This window comes from Dermacentor andersoni, chromosome 8 (genome assembly GCF_023375885.2).
Source record: "Dermacentor andersoni chromosome 8, qqDerAnde1_hic_scaffold, whole genome shotgun sequence".
Taxonomy (NCBI): Eukaryota; Metazoa; Arthropoda; class Arachnida; order Ixodida; family Ixodidae; genus Dermacentor; species Dermacentor andersoni.
In genome coordinates, this window is record NC_092821.1 from 130073122 (window position 1) to 130098640 (window position 25519).

The following is a 25519-nucleotide window of genomic DNA, read 5'->3' on the forward strand; positions in this document are numbered from 1 at the left end:
AAACATCTTCGCCAATAGAACATCCGCCAAAGAGTCGCAGACAATAATTCCGGACATCTTCTGTGGGTTTGCATACCTAATCGTTAATGAATAGGTGTGCCTATGAATAGGCATTGCGCCGTTATTTTAGACCTTACAGCGTTTTGTACCGCCTATAGGAGATGAACTGCGAAGTTGACTCAGAAGAAACCTTTTACTGCCCCTTAAAAGTCACCTTCCGTTAATGTCGTTTACGTCATCAGAATGAAACCATAGGACTCGTGTTGACCATAAGTATCATGCTTGGTGGAGCCCTGCCTCCCCTCGGGTCCATCCTTTGTTTGCTTTTTGTCTTTTGTGTGAGTGTGTGCGTGGCTAATTTTGTCACTGTTCTTTATTGTTCTTTTGTTTGTTTTTACCGAGGCTTCAAGATGCCATTTTAATGGTGTGAGGATAATGTCACACTCTGGTAGCCGCAGAACACAAGGACTAATAAGTGCATGGTGTTTTTTAGCAGTGAGTAAACAGTCCTTCTCTCCGAAGTGATTGCTTTGCTTGCTCCCGTCATTAAAATATTACTATCTAGACGACTCACTTCTCAAAGCCATGTAAAGGGAAAAAAATAGTCATACTGGTTGCGTTGAAAGTCATCAGAGTAAAAATACATTTGCATTATTCAAATCCACGTGATATACCACTTAAAGGCAAATGTGCACGCCAGGTGCTGTTGTGTTTATAGTATTCTGTATGAAAAGTATTCTAACCATTCAACTAATTTATAATGGTGGTAACTTGTTAGCGCGCCCCGCTGGAATGGTTTTATACAGCAGAATGCTTTTCTAGCCCAAGATACATAAAGACATCTTCGCAGATGCGTCCAGTTTATAACGTCTCATACATAAGAATTAGTTAGGTTGTATAACAGAGCACTCAAACCCTTCGGAAATCCTAGGAGACTGCCTTCCCACTTGCAAAAGGCACCCGGCCATGACTCCCTCAACACTTCACCAGGTCCAGTGCAATTAACTGGCTTTACGAGAACCCTTTCAAAGCTTTCTGCTATATGAGAGGACTTACATATATTTTCCTCTACAACCAGCGCGTATTTTTGTACTCTGCCAGATTTACTTAATCCGCCACACGTTTCCGTTGCCTTACGAAAACAGTTGTAGAAATATTTTATACAGATTTGTTGTCAAGCTAATAGCCATTTCTAGATCGTATTTGTAACGCGCGTTAGCGGTACAAAGAACAACAAGCTCAGACCTGCACAGTCAAAAACAGAGTGAAATGATTAAAGGAATTATCAAATTGGCAGTCATGCTCATGTTTTTTTGTTATAACAGGAAGCCATCGGGAATAACATTGATTCGAAGGGCTGATCTTCAGTCATTAGGTATTACCAGAAGAAATATTGGGTGCTTGATGTCTCCTTATTTTCTTTTCAACGAAACACTTAACTTGGATCGCGGATAGTATTTGCGCCCCCCTGGTCATGGTTCGGAAAGAACAAACTATGGTAACGTTGTTTTGCCTTCTGCGCCAAGAATTTATGTTCCTAATTGGCATTTTTGCTGTGAACTATAGTTGACTGGAACAGTCCTGATCCTCGTGTGTTTGTGAACTGCAATTCGGTCGACACAATTAAAAAAGAAATCTGAAAGCCTTTTTGCATTATTTTATGTTATCTTACTCACCTTGCAACAGCCTGAAATGGCTAACAGCATTGTTAATAAAAATAAAAAGAATGCGCCTGATGGCGTTCTGAAACTCTTTCCTTTCGTGGACACCATTTTCCATACAAATGGGCCAGAATTCTATGGGCTTCACTGCACTACAAGTGTATGAATCAGGTGCATTACAATAAATTTTATCACATCCCCCGCGTTCTCCTCTAAACATATATGTTTGTCTTACTCAACGGTTGTATCATATATACGCATGTAGTGTCACCCTGTGTCTCTTAGGAATAATAAGCACAATAAAATAGTCTTTTCAAAAACACTTATATAAGGAGGTACAGGCATCATATCACACAATTTCACGGTCCTCATTACGAACGAATACCATGAAATGATTATTCGATTATAAAAGAAATTCTGTAGCCACCAGCTCCAGGCGCCCTCGAGCAACGAAGGCTGAATAATCCTAATAGTTGCAATTTGGCCAGAATATGTGGAGGATAATATTACGTCAGTTTAGGGTTACCGCATTTAATACTATAGCCGGCATAGAGTGAGTGAGTGAGTGAAGAAACTTTGTTGTGAACGCTTGCAGAACGGTTAGCCTTCCCCTGTTAGGGAGGCGTTACCGTGACGCGGCCATGACGTCTTCGCGGCGTGTGGCGCCTCTACTTCGGCCGCGGCCGCACTATTCCCTTTGGTCGACCACGCCTGCCAAGAGGGAGGCTTCAGCCTCAACCCTCTTGCTTATATTGCACGTTTCAACAGTGCAAGTGCTATGCGCCGGAATCTCAGAGTGGCGTAGAATTATGAAAAAAAAAAGAAAACAATCAGAATAACTGCCGTAGGCCTGGTCTACTGCGCAACAATTGTTGCAAAGCTGGAGTGCGCCCGATACACTGCCATCGGTTAAACAAGCGACACCCAAAGTTCTCTTCGCGCTTCAAAGATACTTGATGAGCCGCAGAGAATGCCTGTCGTGTAAATACCTGTATGCACGTGGCCGACGTGGAAAAAACAACTTGTCTCTGCACGTCTATTCCTCGAAGTGGCTCTTCGCCCTTGCTTTAGAATTCGCATATTAGCAAGGGTAATAATGTAAGGAATATGTTACAATGCTATTGTGTCTTGTTTATTGCTCGCTGAGCATGAGGCGCTCCGGTTGGCATTTCAGTATCGCCGTGATTTCACAATGATTTATTTCTTTTTTCTTGTTCTGCCTAGGTACAGGAAACCATACATCACGGCCTGCCATTGTGTGTCCCGTAGGGGATATAGCGAAGAGCAAAAATACGCGCCTTGAATTTTGTAGCGTAAGCTTTCCCTTATGCTTCATCTGCCTCTTGACAAAGGCCTAGCGAAACAAACACCTTCCAGTGGCACGTCATACTTTCTTGGAAGTGGAGCGGCGGTGACGCCGCCATGTGTATGAGAAACGGCGATAAAAAGGAAACCTATTAAAATTAATAACCAAATCTTACTTGAAGGTAGATCCTCCGCCATCGGCCTGATCACCCTTATCAGAAGTCGCAAAAAGAAACCCGATTTAACATTCAAGTCTTGTTAATATGACCAGCGCTCTCTTGTACAAAGCTGCCTTACAAAGCCGCATTTCCAAGCATACCTGAACTGAGGTTATGCACTGACGCAACATACAAGTTACTCGCGGTGATGTCAGCATACTGGTACATAAGAGAATCAAAGATTACTCACTACGGTTGGCGTGACTGGCCTCGCTCACTATTGACGATATGAGAAAGCTAACGGCTGGTGTCTGTTGTGTTATATCCATCTCCAGGAGAGTCGTGGTGACGAAGATTGTGGCGACACAGCCTACTAGGCTACAACTACTACAACCCCTTCAGTCAAGGCGTACACGTTTGAGGACGTGACGTTTTTTACCAATACTGTGCGCTGGTTGAAAGGAATAGACAACAAACATTAAGCTTTGAGTAAATTGAGCATTCTGCTCTCGTAAAGTACGCCCATTTCACTTCTGAGAGTATGGTGTCGCTTTAGAAAACCCCTTTGGTGAACACACTACCGTGTGTGACGGGACGTTTAAGTAGCCATTGCGAAAGATTTTCTTTACTTTGTTGGGATGCTTGGACCGAACAATTAACCTGTGCATGCAATTCGAGCGGGTGACTCGGTATTTCTAATGAATAAACGTAGCATGACTGACTCCCCATTAAATGAGTATTTAATTACTATGTAATAACGACGGGCCTCTATAAAATGCACAGTCGTTCTCATCCCACCTAGACTTGCTTGCTTTGAAGTCTGCACCACCCTGGCATAAAATTCCGTAACTTGCATGCATTTATCTACAGTCGATCGTAATTCGTGACATACAGGGATAACCATAGCGTACGTACAGTGGCTGAAGCGTAACCATCGCGACAATTGACCGGGAAGGATAGCTCCTCTACTGCAAGCTGTGTCCGCGCCGTGCTAGTCGTGCTTTCTGCTAGAAAGAGGGTGTTTTCGCTTCATACCAACCTTCGACTTCGACAGCGCCCTGCGGCTTTTTGAATCCCGGCACTCGAAACAATGCACAACACTGCCGTACCCATGTGTGCCCCATTAGCCTGGTATCCCGCTCACGTCTGGGCATATCCGTTTTCCCCGTACCCGCCTTATGTCTTTCATTACGCTTTTTTTACTTTCTAGTTTAAATTATCCCTCTGCATGTTATCTTTGAGAGTGCCTCCTTCTCTTCGCAGACGCCGACAGCCGTGTGTGCAAAATTGCGACGGGAAAGTCAGCAGTTCGTAAAAGCGTTTTTCAAATTTATTTTCTGGATGACAGTGACAATAACTTTATGAGAGTGTCCTGAGGAACTCGAGTGGGGGGACCGAAGGCTCCCCGATCAAGTTGGTGGCTACTTTTGGTTTGTATGTTTGCTTGTACCCCGCCTTTTAGGAAATACATCTATTGTTGGTCGGCGCTTCCTACCTCTGTAGGCGGCGACGTAAGATACGCACGCAAGGGAGAGATGTTCCTCCCCTTTTGATTGCCATGAGAGGGCGCGACATGCGAAGCGCGTGTGAAGGAGAAACTCACCGGCCTGGAGTAGGAAAACGGCTAGTTCCTCCTTTCTCGCTCTTTTTTTAATAGTGTAGATGAAACACCATGGCAAATTTGTGTGCCACGTTAAAGGCATATCATAAGAAGCCGACAAACAGTGACACCAAGGACAAAATAGGGGAAAATATTTCTGCTTGACTAATGAAATAAAGTAAGAATAAATTAATAAAAATGAAAATAGAAGAAAGAAAAACTTGTCGCAGGTGGGGATCGTTCCCCACCAGTGGCAAGTTGTTTTTTCATGCACTTTCATTTCTATTAATTTATCGTTTCTTTATTTCATTTGTTAAGCACCAGTACTTTCCCCTATGTTCTCTTTGGTCTCACTGTTTGTTGGCTTCTTGTGATATGACTAATAAAAACGGGCTCCTCGGTTAACCCCCTTTTTTCAAACCAAAGGCGTGTGCATCAACTGCTGCTTGCGAGTGCAGAACCGTGATGGAATGCACACCGACTCTGAGACGCACTATGCAAGTAGTTTGCGGTCGTATACAGAGCAGACATCAAGTTGTATCCGCAAATGATCTTCATGAAATCGTGAACCACCGTGTTTCGCAGTTATTAAATGTCGACCTTAACTAAAGTTCATGGTAATAATCAACGGTATCTTTTCTGTGTCGATATCCTAGTCTGGAATTACATTTATGGAGGCAAACTTAACTAAGCATAACGCTCTCTTTCACGCGCCACCTAGTGCACCGTAATTCCTCCCCTATCACTACAAATCACCTCCCGGGTCCTTTACCGTGCTCTCGAGAATGAAATCCTTGAAATCAATTCGAGAGCAAGTCAGGGATGTGCCGAACGCGTACTGCAAGATCCATCGAGGCCGTGATGTGCAAGGCCGTGCTTCGGCCGCCTCTACAATACGGCAGTGATCTGGCGACTACCGGCAACAACCGTTGTCAATAGCAGCACAATGTCCGGGTATTTTCTGAGCAACTTTGCCCTGCTAGTGATTCGACACAGCAGCCAGAATTGTGCTACGCCGTCCACCCTGTCAACGAGCCGGTGTCGGGCCTCGCCGGCATCTGTTAACTGAATCTCTGCAATTACTTTCCAACCGTATTCTTGCACTTAAAGTTGGAGCAAGAGCTTTTGGGGAGGACAACTACTAGGATTAAAATTGGCTGGTGGCTTTTCCAACTCAGGCAGTGTACGTTCTTGTTTTACTGCCATTTCGCCATTTCCTTGCTATATATGAATGTCTACCTTTTTTTCTGTGAATGCAAGCGGTTATTGTGTTTTCCGAAGCATTCGTCGCCTCATTCCAGATTATTTATACAAGTACGGTAGGCAGTAAAGTGCGTAGGCCCATCTTGGCTCGCCACACTTGGAACCTCATGCCACAAAAAGCAATTCATGACCAAAAACGGAATGAATACTTTTCCTTCCAAGACAGCAGCCCTATGCTTTAACCACGAGGTTAAGGTCACACTTCTTTTTTATCTAACACACGGAAAAAGCCATGTTTCCGTGTGTGTTATAGGCCATGATTGCGTGCAAATTTCTCTCGTGCCATAACCGACAAGCTCCTTTCAGGTGTTGGGCGCGTGCGTTACGTGCCAGTTTCTCGTGTTCTTTCCTTATGTTAGCTGGCGTTTCCAGACGCTTTCTTAGAATACGCCATCTCTGTGATCGGATCACATTACCCAGCACTTTCCGCGTAGCAGCTTACGCCAGGCAGAAACTGTGCGATACCAGCCATGGTGACGTAGTGGCTTTAGCGCTGCGCTGTTAAGCCCGATGGTGCGGTGTTAAATCCTGGTCGCGGTGGCCGCGTTTTGATGGCGGCTAAATGTAATAATGCCGATAAAGCATGTATTAGGTGCATGTTAAAGAAGCCCAGGTGGTGCCTCATAATCATATCGTGGTTTTGGGAAGTAAAATTCCTGAATTTTTATTGCGGTGCATTCTTTGTCTCATTCTTGGCACTTGGCGATGGCTAGGTTGGTAGGTTCTCGCCTCGCTTCGCATTAATAAAGAGAAAATAATGTTTGATCATGGTAGAATGGAACTTGTGCGGTGAAGCACAACAGCCTGGTGCTCTAACTACTATAGCGAGGATCACAAACATGATTCTTTTCTTCCAAAGGTGGCCAGCTTATTGAAACAATCGGTGTGTGCGCCAACTTCCGCGTGTAACCACTTTCCACGAAGAAGCTTCCTTCCTCGTGACACTTCTTGCTTTGAGGCGCCAGGTTAGATTGCAGTATGTCCGAGACACGCCCACTTTCCCCAGCACTTTCCTCGTAGTAGTTAGCGCTACGTAGAAATTGTGCGATGTTCTGCCAGTTTTGGTGTCGCCAAGGCCAACGCTTACAATGCATGCCGATACCTACGCACGCATCGGCGATTGAGGCGGCTGAGCTGAGGAGGCGTAAGCCGACTGGCAATCTGTCAGGCAAAACGTAGCATGCAGACTCCCTCCCCAACGGCAATTTTTGCTTGAATATGATGATGCTTCTCACGGTTATTTTGCCTCGTGAAATTGCCAAAGTCAGCAACACTGTAGGAATATATAGGTTTCAGCGGATTGTGTGAGTCGGGACAACGTAGGAAATGTAAGGGGGGTTTCGAATAAGCACGGTTAGAGCCAAATATATTACAGGATAACACAATTGACTTGCATGGTAAGCGTAGTATAGACGTTCTTTGAGCTATGTTGAGCACCCCTATTGGCTGAGTTACCCAACTGAAGAAATCGGGATACATCTTTGCAAGACAGCCTAATAAAGATCGAATAGCTGGCCCAGCAGCAACGTCTTCCCAAATCGATGAGTATATGCCCTGTGTAAAGTTTCATAAAAGGTAAGCCTTTGGAATGTTACTGGAGCAAATTTGGCTCACATTTGAAAAACTGAATTGTGATGACACAATAGGAATTATTTACGCATATGGTTGAAATTATTTATATACGCGAGTTAAGAGTACGCCTGCACGGAAGTGGTGACATTATAAAACTGATTTTTACATCGCAGATTCTTAGAAACACTACATTTCCCACAAGCCCTCTTTATTGCTAGAACAAGTGAGGAAGGAGGCCTTCCCAATACCAAGTAAAATTGTTTGCGTAGCATAATCATCTCTTTATCTTTTATACAAAACAAAGGTGGGTCCCGGATACGGTCAGTGCAACGTTACTGATTGCAGCTTATTTTTCGAGACTTGCTGAAATAGAGGCTCAACATTGGTACATTATAAATAGAACTGTTGCTCAAGCACAAGAATGTACAAGTACAGGAGCTGGGGCTACAGGCGGGCTAGTGAACAATGCAATCGGGGATGACAGAGTATCCGACATTTTTTGTGCATGTACAGCGCAAGACACGGATGTGCTGATAACAAAGCACTAAAACATATTTCAGAAGTCGAAACTAGTTATTATTAGCTACGACTCCAGTCAACTAGTTTATCAATAGGGCAGTTGGTTTCCCTGCTGGTGTTCCCAAATGAAGCAAAACGGTGTCTCTTGGTTCACTACCCTTCGCACCAAACGCTGGGTGACCATGAAAGAGAAAAAACAATGGGTGTTATGCGCGAGAAGAACATGCAAGTGACGGAAGGCAGTAAAAAGGCTAAAAGTAAAGCAAACCCAGTAGAGAGAAACTTGTTTTTCTCCACATGCATTGTCCAACCAAGTATATAAGTCACTGAAAGCAATGTTATTCGCACGTGAATTTTTAAAAGATGGCACAGGTTTATAGCATTACGACTCTGGCCGTTCTCTCCCTTCTGGCTACCTTTGCCTTCTATCTTAGCTCGACAGGGGGCAAAGCTCCTTCATTTTGTTTAGCTACTCCCCTTCCTGGACCAAATCCTGGCGGCAAACAATACGCGCCGGTGCGACAACCGGCACCCCTTCCGGGAGGAAGGCATCCGGCTGGCCACGTGCGAGGACCAGGTGGGAGCCATCTGGTGAGGCGACCTGGAAGTCGGAATTTAGGTAGATGAGGACTCGGTCCACAAGGAGTGTGAACGGAGTGTAACTATTGGGACAAAAATAGGAAATGTAACTATTGGGTACGTAAAGCCTTTTTCTGTGTCTTGCTTTTCGCTTTATTTATTGATTTCTTTAAAACAGAAAAAAAGTGCCCGGAGTTTTTTGCCGGAATTAGGTTTTAAGGGAATGTATTCACCTAAAACAAATTTCTCAGGGAGCTTAAGGCGACCACCGGCGCACAGCGATGAGCCTCATAAGCTCCGATGCAATGACCCCGACGATGCCATCTTTCTTGGCAGTCTTTCTTATTTGCCTGCCGCTGCGACAAAAACGAGAAGCGGGAAAAGGGAAAGGGAGCATTCACCCAGGTCCTTGGAGTCATTGCGCTGCGCCCACTGGCATGGACATAATACCTAGTCATTTCGTTCTTTTGTATTATTTGGTGATATGTGTCCTCACTCATGAGTACTCTTACTTCTGTTCGAATATATACTCGTTATTTCTGCGCAATCAAGTCAGTGCATGGCCCTCTTCTATTGCTACACTGCTGCTCGAAAACTTGACTAATCTGTATTGAATGTGAGCTCAGTGGCGAAGGGCAGTTTGTGTACTAACGCAGCGCGTTCGAGTGGCAACAAAATATGTCAGCCAGATATTTACCGAAAAACACCTCTAAGTGCAAGACGAAAAATTGTCTGTTCAGAGAAATCAGTGAAGCTTTGCCTAGAAAAATATATGAGGCCGAAAAAATTAATTTTCGGGTGAAAAGAAAAAAGATACGTGTACACCCATATTTATTAAAATAAAAACCAAGAAACGCCGACCCTGCATCACCAACCCTATTTGTCATAGACGTACAACCAACGAGGCAATTAAAAGTCTCAGTATGAGCACTTGACCACAGCAGCTTTCAAGGGACTATCAAATGTTCTAATTTGTGCTTTCACATGCGTCGACGTCTGCAGAATTAGTAAGAACCCGAAGGTTTCATTCCCTAGCTCCCTATGGTCTCGCATCGATTGGCCATTGGGTAATCTCGCCTGATAGGACAAATAAGCCGGCTAGTCTTGCCAACAAATTGATCTAAAACACAGTTCCAACAAGCGCACCAAGGTTCTGCGTTGGAAAAAATTGAGCGACGAAATAGAACATGCACATTTGACACCACCTCATCATAACTTCTAAATAAAAAAGATCTCGTAATGTAAAAGGGCGTGATAAGCAATAGTTCTTTCTTATTCTTCCGTCTCATACCAGGCCTACTCTCATCCTGGGAAGCTTAAAATGTACCACCGGATGTTCTGACTTGTGTAGGACAAAATTAAACTGGAAAAAGCAGTGCGAGTGAGCACGCCTCTATTCTACGTAAAACCATTAATCATGACAAAAGGTCCTTACAGTGTCGTCTGCTAGATACTCGAAAATTATATAGGCATCAAAGTAGAATAGCGCGCAATATGAAATGACTTCACTATTTTCAATGATTTTACATATGTGATACCCATTATTGGTCGGGTCGGTGTTTGCACTGAATGTATTTCACTTGTTCTGGGCTAATTGTGCAAACCTCCTGAATGGTTCACAAGAGGCAGTGCATCTTTAAATTTGTTTACATATCTGTCGTATTTTTCTATACGTACAAACAAGAAGAAACGGGGTTAACCAAGGGGCCCGATTTTTTTTAGTCATATCGTAATAAGCCAACAAATACTGACACCAAGGACAACATAAGGGAAATTACCTGTGCCTAATAAATGAAATAAAGAAACGATAAATTAATGGAAATGAAAGTGGATAAAAAAACAACTTCACACAGGTGGGGAACGATACCACAACCTTCGCATTTCACGTGCAATGCTCTACCAATTGAGCAAGTGCGGCGCCGTTTCTCCATCCACTTTTTCGAGTATTTATGTTTCCTAGTAGAACCCTGGGAGTGTTAGCCAGCGCTACCACTCACAGACCTTGGCGACGGATGTAAAACATCCTTTCTGCCACAGGCAGAAAGCGTTAGAGAGCTTTCGAATAGGGGCCCCAAAAGTTTGGAACCCCAAGGAGCTTTGCGGGTGTTAGCGTTGGGGCACCCAGGATGTGAAGAGTTATAGAATAGGGGTTTGCGTTTGCGGATAGCGTGTTGACCTTGCAGCGCCGCTACGGCGTCAAAGAAAAGCTATAAGAAATAATTAATTAAAATACAACATTTTGTGATAAGAACACGCACTTTGACTTTCGTATTTTCGTGTTTAGTTACAATTTTCAGGCTATTCTATTATCAGCAAGCAATTATAGTTGTACGTAGTTTTGAGTGACCAACTTTACTAGCCTTCGCCAGCCAACATAAGCAGTGGTAGGCCTACGAGCCATGAAATTGACAGCCGAATTCGGAATAAGCGGCGTCTAATGAATCAATCCGCATAACCCATGCTAGCTGAGAGAACGCGATAACCGCAGTCACTTCTACTAGCTTGCGAACTTCACGCGTTACCACGAATCGAGCCCAGTTTGGTGCTATATTAGAGCCGTCGCTTCGATGGGTGACGCTATGCTTGTTGACGCGAAGCTTTTGGGGCAGCTTTTGGGTCTCCCACTAAATCAATGAAATAGCGTTCTTGACGGAAAACCCAAACGTAGTGGGCGTCTCTCACATGCGCAGTTGCTTCGACGCTATTTATTTGGGGTACCAAACGATTGGGCTCCCTCTTCTAAAACTCTCTATTGAGTTCTGCGAAGAAAGCATGTAATGCTAACGGGTGATCTACACAGGTGTTTGACCCGTGTGTGGGCTTTTAGGACCTTACTTACTGCATTTCATCGTGGGGCAAGACATACCCCGCACACTTCACATCCCTCATTCACTTTCAGAACCGGGTGGCCCGAATAATTACCCATAGTTGATACACCGCATCAGGAGCCCCCATTTTCTGCACTCTTAAATTCTACCCTTCACCTGCGCATTTCAATTTAAACTACGTCTTATATTGTATAGAAGCAGAAACAATGACATTCCAAGTGAGTTACTTCTCCCAAAGCAACTTTTCAATAAAAATAACACGGAATTTGTTTTTAATAATTATCTCTTGCTTCGTAAAGTCAACACTAACCTCGGCAAAATGACAGCCTTCTCTTCTACAATTTTGTTTTGGAATTCACTGCCATCGAATATTAAATCATGCCCTATTATCCTATTCAATTACTGTAATGTTCGTACTTTCACGTCCATTTGTCCATTTTAATATAGCATTATTCTTGTTCATTTCTGTGCAATCTTCAACTACCAGATGTATGATTATATACTTCTAATATGTTGATCTGCATTTTCGCGGTGTTCTTACCTTCGTTGCTAATCGTGTATTCTACATTTTTATGATTACGATGAAGGGGTCAAAATGTATAACCAACTCGCCCACTAGCACGTGCTCAGTGTACATTTTTATACATGTTATAACAGCAGGTCCCCCTGATAGTCTTTACTTTGGGACCTCCTTTTTTTATACATCTCCTTTGTAATTGTAAGAATGTATAATAAAAGCAAAATTAGCTTATTTATTTATTTATTTATTTAATATTTGATTGATTGATTGATTGATTGATTGATTGATTGATTGATTGATAGTTCCTTAATATGACTAATGCGTACAACCCTTTATTGCAGGAGTAATATAAACAATGCGACTCTTCAAAGCACACACACTTTACTGTTTTCTTTAAAAGAAAACACATAACCAGATTTCATTACGTTACCACTTACAAAAACGTTGACAGCGCGGAAACGACACCGGGACAAAACAAGACTGGCTGATAGCTCATTTTCGCCCCCTTCATGCTTTTGCTCTGGTCGCATGTAGTCTTACCAACACGCCCAGTCAGTTACCGCACTATGTTTACAAAAGTTTCTTGAATTTCACAGGCTTCGAAACTCAAAGACACTACTACAAGAGAAGCAGAAAGCACAGGAGCATTGCAGAAGCACACGGACTTAGCACAGCTTCACTACTTATTCACAATTTATTATTCATGGGCTTGTTGACAAGAAGTGGATGATCTCAATAAAAGCATCCTGCATTATGAGTGCATTTCTCTGTACTTATCTTGAGATACAAAATTGGCGTTGTCTTGTTTTCGGGATTGAATATCGATTCCACTCCTGGACCAAGCATTCAGTGTGATTGTCGAGCAAGCTCCTGAGCTCAGGCAGCCGGTAACTTGTGATTACTTGAGATAATGAATTACGATGTTAAGGATTTGCCACTTTCGCACCAAGGATGAAGTACTGACAGCAATAGCAAGATTTCGCGTTCATCCTTGGACTCCTGAGAAGGTACTTCAACCTACGCGGGTGCGATGCATTGGCGCGATGCAGCACGCAAGGCGGCGACTCCTGCTGGGCACAAAATAACAGCGTACTGGCAGCTATCAAGTGCCTCATTGCGCCGGCGTGATCAGGGCCGCCAGTGGCGTTGCAGTCGTCGTCGCACCGCAGTGGTCTGCTCTGCGGGATGATACCGAGAGTAGAACGTCAGTGATAGGCAGTGTTCAGTGAAATACAAAATAAGGCTAAGTTGACGATCATTGTCAAGACAAGACCACGTACATAACAGCTCAGAAGGAATGCTCTTAAAGTGGCTGTGGGCACAACGCTCAGGCCAGTCACGGAAGCCACAACGCTGCCCTTGCTCTTATGGCGCGTTCAGTCAACCCCTCGTAGATACAACTCGAGGCCCGAGTCGCGGCTGGTAATATCAGGGCGAAAGTCTTATACGTCCCATGAATCGGAAAAATTCGGCGTCCGTTTGGTGTTTTCATTCGATGATACCAAAATCGACGCGACCAAGTGATGACACTGAGTACGGGCTGGTGGGCGAGTTGGTTATGCATGATCACAACGATGGCGCCAAATAAAATAACGGACGAAGGAAGGAGACACGAGACAACCACGTAGGCGCCTACGTGGTTGTCTCGTGTCTCCTTCCTTCGTCCGTTATTTTATTTGGCGCCTTCGTTGTAAAGTGATGACGTCACGTTCCCGGTGCTGTGCCTGCTGCGGCTCGCACTGCGGGATCCCACGGTAAAGTAAAGAGAATGCAAGTTAATTAATTCGTAGGTAGTTCCTTCCTATGTTGCTCAATGCAACTTATGAGGCAAACGTTAAAATAATTTGCTTTAAACAGTTTGGGTATTAAATTACATCTGGGGTTGAGCGTCTTTATTTTGATGCTTGAGGCTCTGTGAATACAGCCAAATAGAGTCGTTATGTGCGCTGTATTCGAAATACAAATTGCACAGCTACGTTTTACTTCGGTATGGAGACGACTGAACGTGACAGTTTGTGAGATGAGTAGTTTTATGCTGCAAATCCTTGATTGCACATAGGATTATTGGGCGTGATGCGCATACTGGGGTGCAAAGTTTTCTGCATGCAATAGCATGCGCGTTCTTGTTTCCTCTGCAATAAGCCAAATCGCTGAGCAGCAGTTGCAGCTCGTGGGCTGCTACGCCACCAAATATTTTGGTACCGTACTGCATAGATACTGTTGCATAGGACGAAAAACCTAAATGAATGGCAAGAAAACGCACAGCATTTACAACTGTTTTGCATCGAAAATTACTAGCAGCTCAACCGAACGTTTGCACAATGGAAGATGCTACGCCGCAAGGGAATCGAGCTGTAGCAGGTAGTAGAGCCATAGAAAAATCAAGTTAATACCATCAACACGAACTATCATGTCATATACGTTTGCTGTGGATAGGATTGCGCACGCTCTAAAAGAAAAGAAAAAGAAAACCTCTAACACATGGGATCACTGTATTTATGGCGATACGATGAAAAATTTTACAGAATGAGAAAACGAACTCCTGCTGAAATTTCGATTTTTTTTTTTAATATGCTCGTCTTTCGTACCCTTCATCAGGTGTATCTAAATAATACAATTTAAACTTCAACTTTTTTTTACATTAAACATCTGCTGTATTATTCTGTAATGTACTAAAGTTGTTAGTCTGAGCTTAAGTGCAAACGTATGAATCTTTCAAGAAATTGTAGAGATCTATGTTGCCACGTATTACCTTGCACTTTATGTGGATCTATAGTGACAAAGGCCATTGAGCACTTACATATCGCACCTTACGTTCATACGTTCGCACTTAAGTGTAAGATGCGACATGCGCTTACCTTGCTTCATGACAATGCTCCTGTATTTTTGAAGCATCCTTTTAAGAATATTTCTGGCACAAATTCATGCACCTGTGCTGCGGTCCTGTGGCAGGTCGACGTGACGCAGCAATAAAATGCAGGCCACCCGTTAACCAGCGGAAATGGGCAGCCTGGTGGATGTCAGGATGACGTTCTACAGTTATATAGCTCTTTCAACTGAAACGCAAACATATGCCAGAGAGTCCTAACTCTGTAAAAGTATCGTCGAATTATATGTATGAATATACCATCCCTGCAGTACGTGCGGCTTCGTTGGGAGACTATGCATTGTTCACTAGCATGCCCTGTTCTACGTTCATATGTTCGCATGCGAATGCGAATTGCGACACGTAAGTGCTTTTCATTATAATATATTTCTTCGGGTGCCCTCTGAACGTTATTACTGGCCAAACTTTGGTTACTGAACATTTGTTTTGTTTGATGTTGATGAACGTGATGGCGCAATAAAATGCACTTAATTTGTTCACTGTCGTAAACGTGTCAAGCATGATGTCACCACGGCATAAATTGGAAGACATATGTTGTCATACTGTTGTTGGCGGTGCTGTTAGAGAAAGATTGACAAATCTACCACGTTACGGTAAAAATGTATTGAAATGTACTTCAAGAAACCTGCGGTTGGAGGTGTTTCAGCGTCTCGTTTGCTACGAGCACAACCTGGTACACATTTTAAAAGGAGCTCTCTGCTTGTCCTTAAAAATTCTCACACGCCGTGACGGCACCGTCGTTGTTTGTTTAGAGAAACAATCACTCATTTTTTTTACATTTCTGGAACACCTGAAAAATCAAGGTAAGGAGCGATGTTTTTTTTAATTTTCTTCAGTTGAAAACATGTCCTAGTATAACAAGGCACAAGAACCATCTCGTATTTGCATTCGTAATTGCATATTCTTGGCGTTAAAATCAATCAGTATGCACGCGAGAAAACAATGATCAACTTGATTTTTTTTACCTGGAATCGCTGTTTTCTTCAACAATTGAATTATTTTGCCATTGGATATTGTAAGTTGAATATGTAAGAACAGCAGTGTAGGTTTCCGTTTCTTATATTGTTGCACTGTAGAGAACTATTACCTTTTGAGAGACGTCATTACTGTACGATAATGGTGAAGCGCTTCAAAAAGCAGCTGATTTCTTGTCAACGCTCTGTTAGTACACTCAAAAGTATCATTAATTTGATAATGATATCGGCTTCAAGCGTGAAAGCGTACATGCAAAGGACTGAGCTCCTTCAACACGCCTGATATGAGCCGGCAGGTGTGTTCACCTTCACATAATGTGCCCTGTGCTGGACAATCACACAATTCAGGAAGAAATAGGCAGTTGAATAGTCTTCGTAGAAAAGGTAACTTCAGTCTCGCAGAAACTAGTGAGACTGTCTAAGCACGCGACTAATTTCACGGTTACTCAATCAAGGTTGTGTAAAAATGGCACTGCAGGTTGTAAAAAGTCGGTGGCAGAGAAAAGAGGAAGTGAAGGAAGTCATCGACATCAACATTCACGGTCCCATCTAAAAACACTTTCGGCCTTAGTGGAAGGACATACTGATTTACATGATATGGACATACATGATAAACGGACATACATGATAAACAATGATGGTGTGTCATGGCAAATGAGGCGCAAGAACCATACGCAAGCAACGGACGCGCAGGTATAAACGACTGCCGCTACCAAATGAATCTTATTCAGAGAATTCGTGCTCTTGCAAGTGTAGAGCTCAGACAGCAGGTCGAGCAGAAAGAGCCTCTTACATGAGAAGCCAAGCGATGTAATCTTTCCCCATGACGAATACGAAAGCGCTTTCGTATACGTAGCGGCGACATTGCTGATGATAGCAGTAAAAGCGAAACTGGCTAGTTTGTCCAGATTCATGGTAACGCTAACAGTGTGTCGAATACGAGGCCAACGGCGAGAGAAGCGCGAGCGCTGAACTATAGAAACGTATTTATTCAGAAAAAGGCTAAATATTTACACATTAATGCACAAGCAAGAAAGAGAGTGAAGTAAACATGCCAGTATACACAATGACAAATACTTTTACGAAAAACGGAAGTGAATTCGATAGCATAATCAAGAGGACGCGGGAATTTCTTCCTGAATGTTTTAAAATTGTACCGTTATAGCAGAATTGTGTGCCTTACAGGTTTTGTCAGGTTTTTACGTGTTTTTTTAGTTTTTTCCCCGGTGTTTTGTAAAGCGCGTGACCTTATCATGCGCAAACGTGTATTTCAGTCGACATGATAAACGGTGGTTGTGCTTGTCACTCAAGATATAACAGAGGAACCCCTGGTAACTGGTGGTGTCTAGCTTTTATGTTTATGCTCACTGTCTGTATTGAAGTTTGGCCTCAGCCTAACAGCTCTGGCATCTTCAGCGCTCGTCCCTTCCTCTCTGCTGGTGCACACATTCCATATTAAAATTATTTCACTTCGTCATTGCTTGTCCAGCTGAACTCTCATGGCAGCATGCAAACAAATTTCACAACCGCACCTTCAAGCATTAGCTCACCTTTTAAGCGGCAGCGTAACTAACTTCTAACAGCTTTAGACGAAGAAGACTTCAACTAGACCTGTAGCTCTTTGTCGCATGCATTCATTTTCAAGGTTAAAAAGTCATCTGGTCCTTAATATGTGGCAACAGGCTAATGAGTATATATGACAAAACCTTAATTGCCGAATTGTGGACAGTATACTCATTCGCTATCTATTAGCTGTTTTCTTCAAAACTGGGAAGTATATAATTAAGTTATCTTTTCCGATCCGGCCAAGGCTACTAATCATGCTCATAGCGATGGATACCTGTAAATTACCGAGCACCATTATTAGGGCACATTGAAATCGTGCCGAAAGATGGCCTTCTTGGTAAACAAAAGAACGCTATCGTGCAAAAATACTCCCATTCGCTTAAGAAAGGCGACGTACGCGGCACTGCACGTGCCAGAAGTTCCGTCCGTTACGTTAGTTCCTTGATGTTTGTCGTAAATTGGAAGCCCTTATATTTTGATTATGTATGCAATCCCACCCGCCATTATGGAATGAAAATTATATATGTGCACAATGAGACATTTATGACCATATATGTGGCGGGAATACAGTGTTTTATTGTTTAATCAGCAATAACAAAACCAGAACAATCATAATTTATGACGTAATTGTTCTGCGGTAACCCGCAAGGTGGAGAGAAGTAATTAATAAAGGGAAAATCAGACATCCACCCGTTCGTAGCAAATGCTACAAAGGAAACCTATACGGGCTCCTCGAAAGAAAAGCCTCGCAGTTGAAGGAAAATTCGTCCTAGTCCGGGACTAGGACAACCTTCATTAGACCTTTATTATCAGACCTTTACTATACCTTTATTAATCATAATTTATGTTTAGTCTTGTCATGTAGATGAACCTTGTAGGATGGTATGAGCTTTCTCTTTATATTTGTTAACACGATAACTTACAACAAGATATGCTTTTGCCGTACTTACGCTTTACGGGATAGTTAATAGTATATACTTTCCTGCAATAAATGCCTTGTATTGTTGGTAAGAAGTTCAGCATCATTTAAGTATATTTAAACGCTACGAAATCTTAGCCACAAAATCGAAAGGAGGCACAAATATACCGGTCTCGTACGATGCATTGATAGGATTGAACGCGAAAGTAAAAGGCTGAGGTTTATTTAGGCAAAATAGTAAGGTGTAGGTATTATGCAAACACTGTTCTACCTGCTGATCAATGAACTATGACCGTGGTATAAGCAAGAAAGTAGATGTATAGTAACACAGCCCTAACCACGTAAGTTGCAATGCTGGATAAACTTAATTAATCGGCTGTAATTCTACCGAAGTTATTAGTATGCATCAGCTACAAACAATGCCGTCATACTCTCGCCCTCAGCAATCGCAAAACATCAGCAAACCGCGTGACTCAGTTTATCATCTCTCTTATCTACTACACTTTCGTCGACAAAAGCTCGCGCGGAATCGCAACACCTACAAATTTACCGCAAATAACATTGCATTTGCTGTTTGCTATGTTCTTCTAGACGTGCTGGAAAATTTCTTTTGATCTCCCCCTGTTATCCTCGCAGGCCGAGAAAGAGATAAAACACTTCTTTTATGACGTGGTTGTGTTTCCAGGGCAATCCAGTCCAGAGCCTCGCTAGCAAATTTTCACAGGGCCGACTGTATGAAGTACACTAGATTCCCGTGGTCTCCCGGTATGGTAACTTAAGCCAGCCATATGGAGTTTAGGGGTAGAGTGAGGTGGGTGCTTTGGGAGGAGTCGTGCGAGAGATTGCAATTGTTCCCTCTACAACAATTTTATAGATCTTTATTGAGTACTCGCATTCTGGTGTGCGGCACTCACGAGAAAAGTCAAGAACTTCATGACTGTTATCCAGTTTTTCATAACAGCCGGTCAAGATTTCTCGTCCTCTTCATCTCTCCCTGCAGAATAATTACGCACGTTTTAATGGGCAAACTTCATAATTTAAAAAATAACGATGTTTTACAGACAAGAAAATGGAACACTTTGTGCAAGCTGATGAGGCCGCGATTTCGCATCATGCCATTTCCTGAATAGGACGCCATGCGTATGCAAGTTCGCGCCCTTAAAGTTGCTTCCATTTTCTGATTTAACATGTCGAAGCGAAAGGTCATAGCGCACAAACTGTTTGTTCACCTTTGTGTAAAGTCATAGGCTGTAGGATTGTACTAAAAGACAATGAAATTGTATTTCAGCAAGAAGGCAGTTAGCAAAGCTGCTAAATATTATATAGTCACCTCAATTATCTATAGGTCTCCAGCGTATCAGAACACTGCAACGATGTTTGCAACAAATTTATACGCTTAAATCAGCGATTTGAGGTAAAAAATGCAGCATAGCAAGAATGATAGACTGGGTGTTGGGTCGTTAATAAACTTTGCGACTCGTAATTCTCTCGGTGGCATTTAAAGTATTCTCAACCATTGCAACTTGAAGTGTACAATTTCAGCTCGCGTAACCAGTGGAGATATTGCGGTGGCAGGAGGTATACCATTGATACACCTCCTTATTCCTTGATTGCTTCCAGGTAAATGAGGCAACCTGAGCTACGAAAGAACAATCATGTTTCAGCACACAAATGGTGTAGAAAAAAAAAACTGAACACGCCTGTAGCGTTCAAATTTTGTTATAGTAGAACAAGCTCGGTCTCTTCACCACAAGAGAGCTCTCGCCCGATTATTTCCATTTATTTGGGTGAGGATGAGCAGCAACATCGCAATACACACACATACACAAAACATGGCGTTCGAGATTACGGCCCGACACGATGTGCGGGGCCGCGATTTTGGTAGCGATGTCTTTAGATCGGCTTCATGCCACTGTTATCATCCACCGTGCACGTCCGGCTGATCCCATCTTTATCGCAGGCGGAGCGTGGTTCTGACTACTCATGAACCTCGAAATCGGCCAAAACGAATGGCATCGCTTCACTATCGCGGCCCAGCTGCGGCCCGATGTAATCTCGGAGTCTGTGCAAAAGGGGACGGACACGGAGTACCTTGCATTTTTGTTATAAATGGCGGGTAAAGAGACACCAAACACTTACCATAAATCGAATACGTGCAGCTCAAAATTTTTGAGAACCTAATTTATTGGAGAGAGTTTGACTACAGGCCCTCAAAAAAATTAAGAGCAATGTTTCTCACATAAGTGTCTCGCAGCAGTGCCGGTGCACCATTATCCAGTTTCATCACTCACTTTCGCACAGAAAGTAAAAGGTGGCTCAGTGCAGCCGGTGTTTCTAAAAATCGAATATAAGCCTTCTTTCATATCGATAAAGCTATAAATAGTCCCAAGCAGATGCTCTCGCAGTCCATACGACTCGAACAGCCGCGGATTCAGGTCTTTTTCGAAAGACTTTGGGATGATGATTGGTGATGGTTATGAGGATGATTCATCGTTAGTTTTTTACGTGCTGTGGGGTTTTCTTCAATAATCAATGAACGTTTTCAGCCTCTGCAGGACAACAGTAGCAGCTGGCAAGAAGGACTTCCTGAGTTTGTCCCATGCCGTACACTAGCGCTGCGCACCCAAATTGAGGGGAGGGAGGCGCAGGACGTCTATACCTCCCCCTGGATGCACGCATGGGCGCGATGAGTACAGTGCGAGAGTTGCAAAATGGCGCAGCCGCCTATGTTATTTTTTTCTACGCATTTATTTGCTTACGAAGCCTTTAGTTACAGAAAGGCGGTCCCCTGTGGTTTTACAGAAGGACAAATTACAAACGCAGCTCAACTTCGTATTCATCTTTAGTGTGCCTGTAATAGAAAATTGGAGGACGCTTAAGCTTCGCCTTCAAGAGTGCAACGCGACAGCGTTCCCGTCGACCCGCCAAGGGGTGTAAGACGCGCTACGGCGCAGCGACTACGCGCCCCGCATCGGACGCGGTGAGCGTCGAGCAACGCAGCGTTCGGCGCGACAACAAAATGTGCGCCTGAGCAAGCGACGCACGCCTGCGCCTTAGAAACAGCCCGTTTCTAAGGCAACACCGCGTTCACTAGAGGCGCTTTTGTACCGTTTTGCAGCGTCGAACTCGTGGCAGCATAAACGGCTTCAAACTCATGGAAGCCGAAGTGAAACTCCTGGCATATGCAGACGATGTAGCGGTGTGCTGTATAACTAAAGAAAGCATTACAGAGGTAACAACCATTGTTAAACATTTCGGAAACACAACAGGGAGCTTTGCAAATTGGAATAAGTGTCTCGGTTTTTGGCATGGTGAATGGCAGTCAACACCGGAAATGTTCGCCAACATTAGATGGATTAAAGCGCCAGCTAAATACTTGGGCGTTCCGCTCGAACATTACCGGCGGAATGAGGACTATTGGCTAGAAGAGGCCAAACGACTCAAGGAAAAAACAACAAATTGGAAAGGTGCTCATCTCTCGATGTTTGCGAGAGCTACTGTATGTAACTTGTTTTTAATAAGCAAAATATGGTACGTTATGCAAGTTTTCTGTTGCTCTCGTTTAAATGTGCAAAGGTTCCATAGAGTTTTTGCTGTGTTCATTTGGGCATCAGAATGGGAGAGGTGCAGCCGCACGAACTTGTTTAGGAGAGTCAAGGACGGGGGCTTAGGCCTGTCACATCATTTTGTGAAGCAGCTAGTAAACCGGTTTTGTTTCTTTCGAGACGTGCATGACCCGTTTCTGCGCACAATGTGCCAGTTACGACTGAGCAAGCATCTGCCTATGTACGTGGTCTGCAATTTAAGTATGCCTGGTGCTCTTCGAGGGTACCTAAGGGAAGTCGTTGACAGTGTCCGTTTTCTGTCCGTACGTTTTTCTAATGATTATCTCTTTTCGGTGTCGCGGAAGAAATTGTACAGGGATGTAGTTGACATGATTATGCCGGTTCCGGTGTACAGAGCCATAAACAGTGGAGGACAGGGAAACGACGTGTTAAAGCGTGTTAAGAAAATGCAGGTGCAGCCAAGCACTAAATCCTTTTTCTTTAAGTTCCATACCGGAACTTTGCCGGTACGGGCCTTTTTACAAGAGAAGGGTTTTTATTTACCATGGGGAGCAAACTGCCTTATATGTAAACAATTAGAAACAATTGACCATGTTTTTTTGCATTGTTGGGCAGGGGTTTTCTTTTGGGGCGTTCTTCAAAGAACACTACAGAAAGAATTGCCTTTAAGCCCATTAGGTATTAGATTTTTGACGGTAGAAAATGAGGACGGCATGCCATTGGACTTAATTATGCTAATTGGCCTCCACTGTTTATGGAGGGCTCGAATGGCCGGTTTCTTTTGTGAGCCTGACAGCCGGCCTGCGCGGCTGCTCTTCCGGGAAGCTATTTCCAAGTTCATTGATGTAATTAGAGAACAAGAATGTCCTCCGGATTGGCTGGCGAGGATTGAACCCCTCGCCACATTAAAGGAATTTTAAACTTTACATGGCCAGCCACAATGTGACTGACCGCACAATATGCATACGCACAAAGTTGAATGTGTGTTAGTGTATATTTATGTATCGCTTACCTTATTTCAAGAAATGATGCCCTTTTTGTTAGCTTGGTGAAACTTCCGGCAATAAAGAAAAAAAAAAACTCGTGGCTCAGTGGTAACGTCTCCGTCTCACACTCCGGAGACCCTGGTTCGATTCCCACCCAGCCCACCTTGCAAGTTGTTTTTTATTCACGAAGTGCCTGCTGGGATTTATCGCTCACTGCCAACGCCGCCGACGCCGACACCGACGCCGACGACACCGGCTTTTCTGCGACACGAGCTCCTTAACGCTGTCGCGTTAAAATAAGACTTTACATCACGTCTTCGACAAGTGGCTAGCATGAGAAAGTCATGGTGAAGTAAAAACCACCCCTATGTTTATTTTTCCCGCATCTCAAAGCTCAGTCTCGTTGCTTCTACTTCACCAAATGAGCCTTTGCTGAAGTTCGCTATCTACACACTACCTCTAGCTATTACACGCCAGTGCCAGGAGTTCCCCACAAGTTATGCAGGCTACGTTCTAGGTACCTTCTTCAGCCACCGTTCTAAAAAAAAGCAGAGGTTCCACTCTAGTGACTCGAAATCATACGCATTTCTTTTTCTTTATTGCATGAAAAGCAAGGAAAACGGTAAACAAAAACTGTCCTTACTATTGCTATAAATAAAAACGCCAACAAGGGCAAAGTTGCGTACTGCGCAAGTTACAGTTGCTGAGGAAGAAAAATCTAAATTTCTCATGGCCTCATCACCTAGAGAATGAACAAATTCACAACTAATTAACACTCCATAGAACACCAAGTAGATCTGAGCAGACGGGCTTGCTGTTCAAAGCGCACATTACTTGTAGGCCCTCGTCGTATGGAACACTACGTAGACAGTCCCTACTTCGCTGCCGACATCGATGGAACAGCCAAAGCAACCGACATCCCACGTGTTCGTCAATTATTCACGACAACAATAAATACGAATCCCTATGAAAGCGCCGGAGCTAGCGTTGACCATGTGGTTTTTGTCTTGAGGCCTTGACATAGTTAAATGCTCCTCGTCAGCGTTTTATTTCATTATTCATTTATCTATATATTAATATTTATTCATTGGTGTATTTGTGTACTCCCTCGTGCAACATGTTAGAGGAAAATTCAACAGTCGGAATGAAACACCGTTACGCTCAGGATTATAATTTAAATAATCTTCGTTACAGCCAATAAGCGAGAGACGTAGTTAACGCGGTATAAGTGTTAGACAGTGTCTTAACGACACTTATCGGATGCGTGATGCTTTATTTACGATTCCAAAGTTGAGGCCGTCAAATTTTCAACTCCATTACGATTGTGAATTCAGAATACAGATGTATTAGGATCTCGCAAGTTAGAAGTTACATTGGGGATCATATGGGTACGATTCAGCATTTTCGCTTTACACTGAAGAAACCAAGAAAGGAACTCCAGATTTTCTGAAAATTTAAACTGAAAACGCGATCCTCGAGCAGCATAGGGCGTGTACTTTCTGTGGGTAAAAATATCCATCCGGAGAGGTGAAGTCAGAAGTCTTTTATAAATCGCTAGTAGATTGTATTGTACGGAAGTAGATGCAACATCGCTGCAGGCTAAAATGGCACTATATACAATGTCGGCCTTACGCATCGTCGTCTGACATTTACCTGTTTTCTCGAAGATTGGTCCTGATGGGTAAATCAATAACACTTGCAAAAAACGTTTAGGTGCTAGAGTGGCATTGCCGGCATTTCCTCGACTATATTGAAAAAAGTCCTTTCCTCAGCGATGTTATTAAGGGCACCGAAAACAGGTAGAAGTGCATGAATAAGGTCGTTGTAACGTCTCTTTGCGCAAAGTTACTTAGCTGTTCAAGAGAAAATCGTACCAAGTTTGACGCAAAGACAGCAACAATTTGTGCTCATAATTAGCTACCTACATGGCACATTTTCGTATAGGTCGTCTTCACATGTTTTTCCTTTTCATTTATACTGGAAAGGGAACGAACGTTCTAATAGTGCCACGAGAACAAAGTTGGAACTGCCGCTGTGTAGTATTCTTTATTTATTTAGGCCGAATATGTCTAGAGCGACCACACTCTTTCCATGCTTGTAATATCAGTTCATTCATTCGCCCATACATTCGATACAAATTCATAACTGAAACTCGCCTCAAGGTTCTTGCTATATTCAAATTCCCAAAATGAGGGCCGCTTTAAAGTCTGCAACTCAATTACAAGTATCGACAAGCAAAGTTGATTTAAATTGAGTAGTCTATCTGGTTAATAGCTCATTTTATTGGATAGGATTAATTTTTGTTTCATGCAGTCCAAATAGACCGGTTATCCCGCTGGGAATTCTTAGTACGTTCCAGGCGCAGTCTTCAAAAATCCATTGTAAGAAGGTAGCTAACACTCAACATAAATTTATTTACTCTGCGTGGCGTTTGTAAATCAAGAAGGGCTTACATGTTCCTCGAATGGCCACAATATGTGGAGAAACTGATGCAGAAAGCAAATGTTTAGGATTTGGCGGAATTATTGCCTTCTCGCGGACTTTCATAAAAATAAGAGTTTCATTTTAACAAGTGTGAAAGTTATCAGTTGGATCTGGCCTATATAGGTTCTGTAA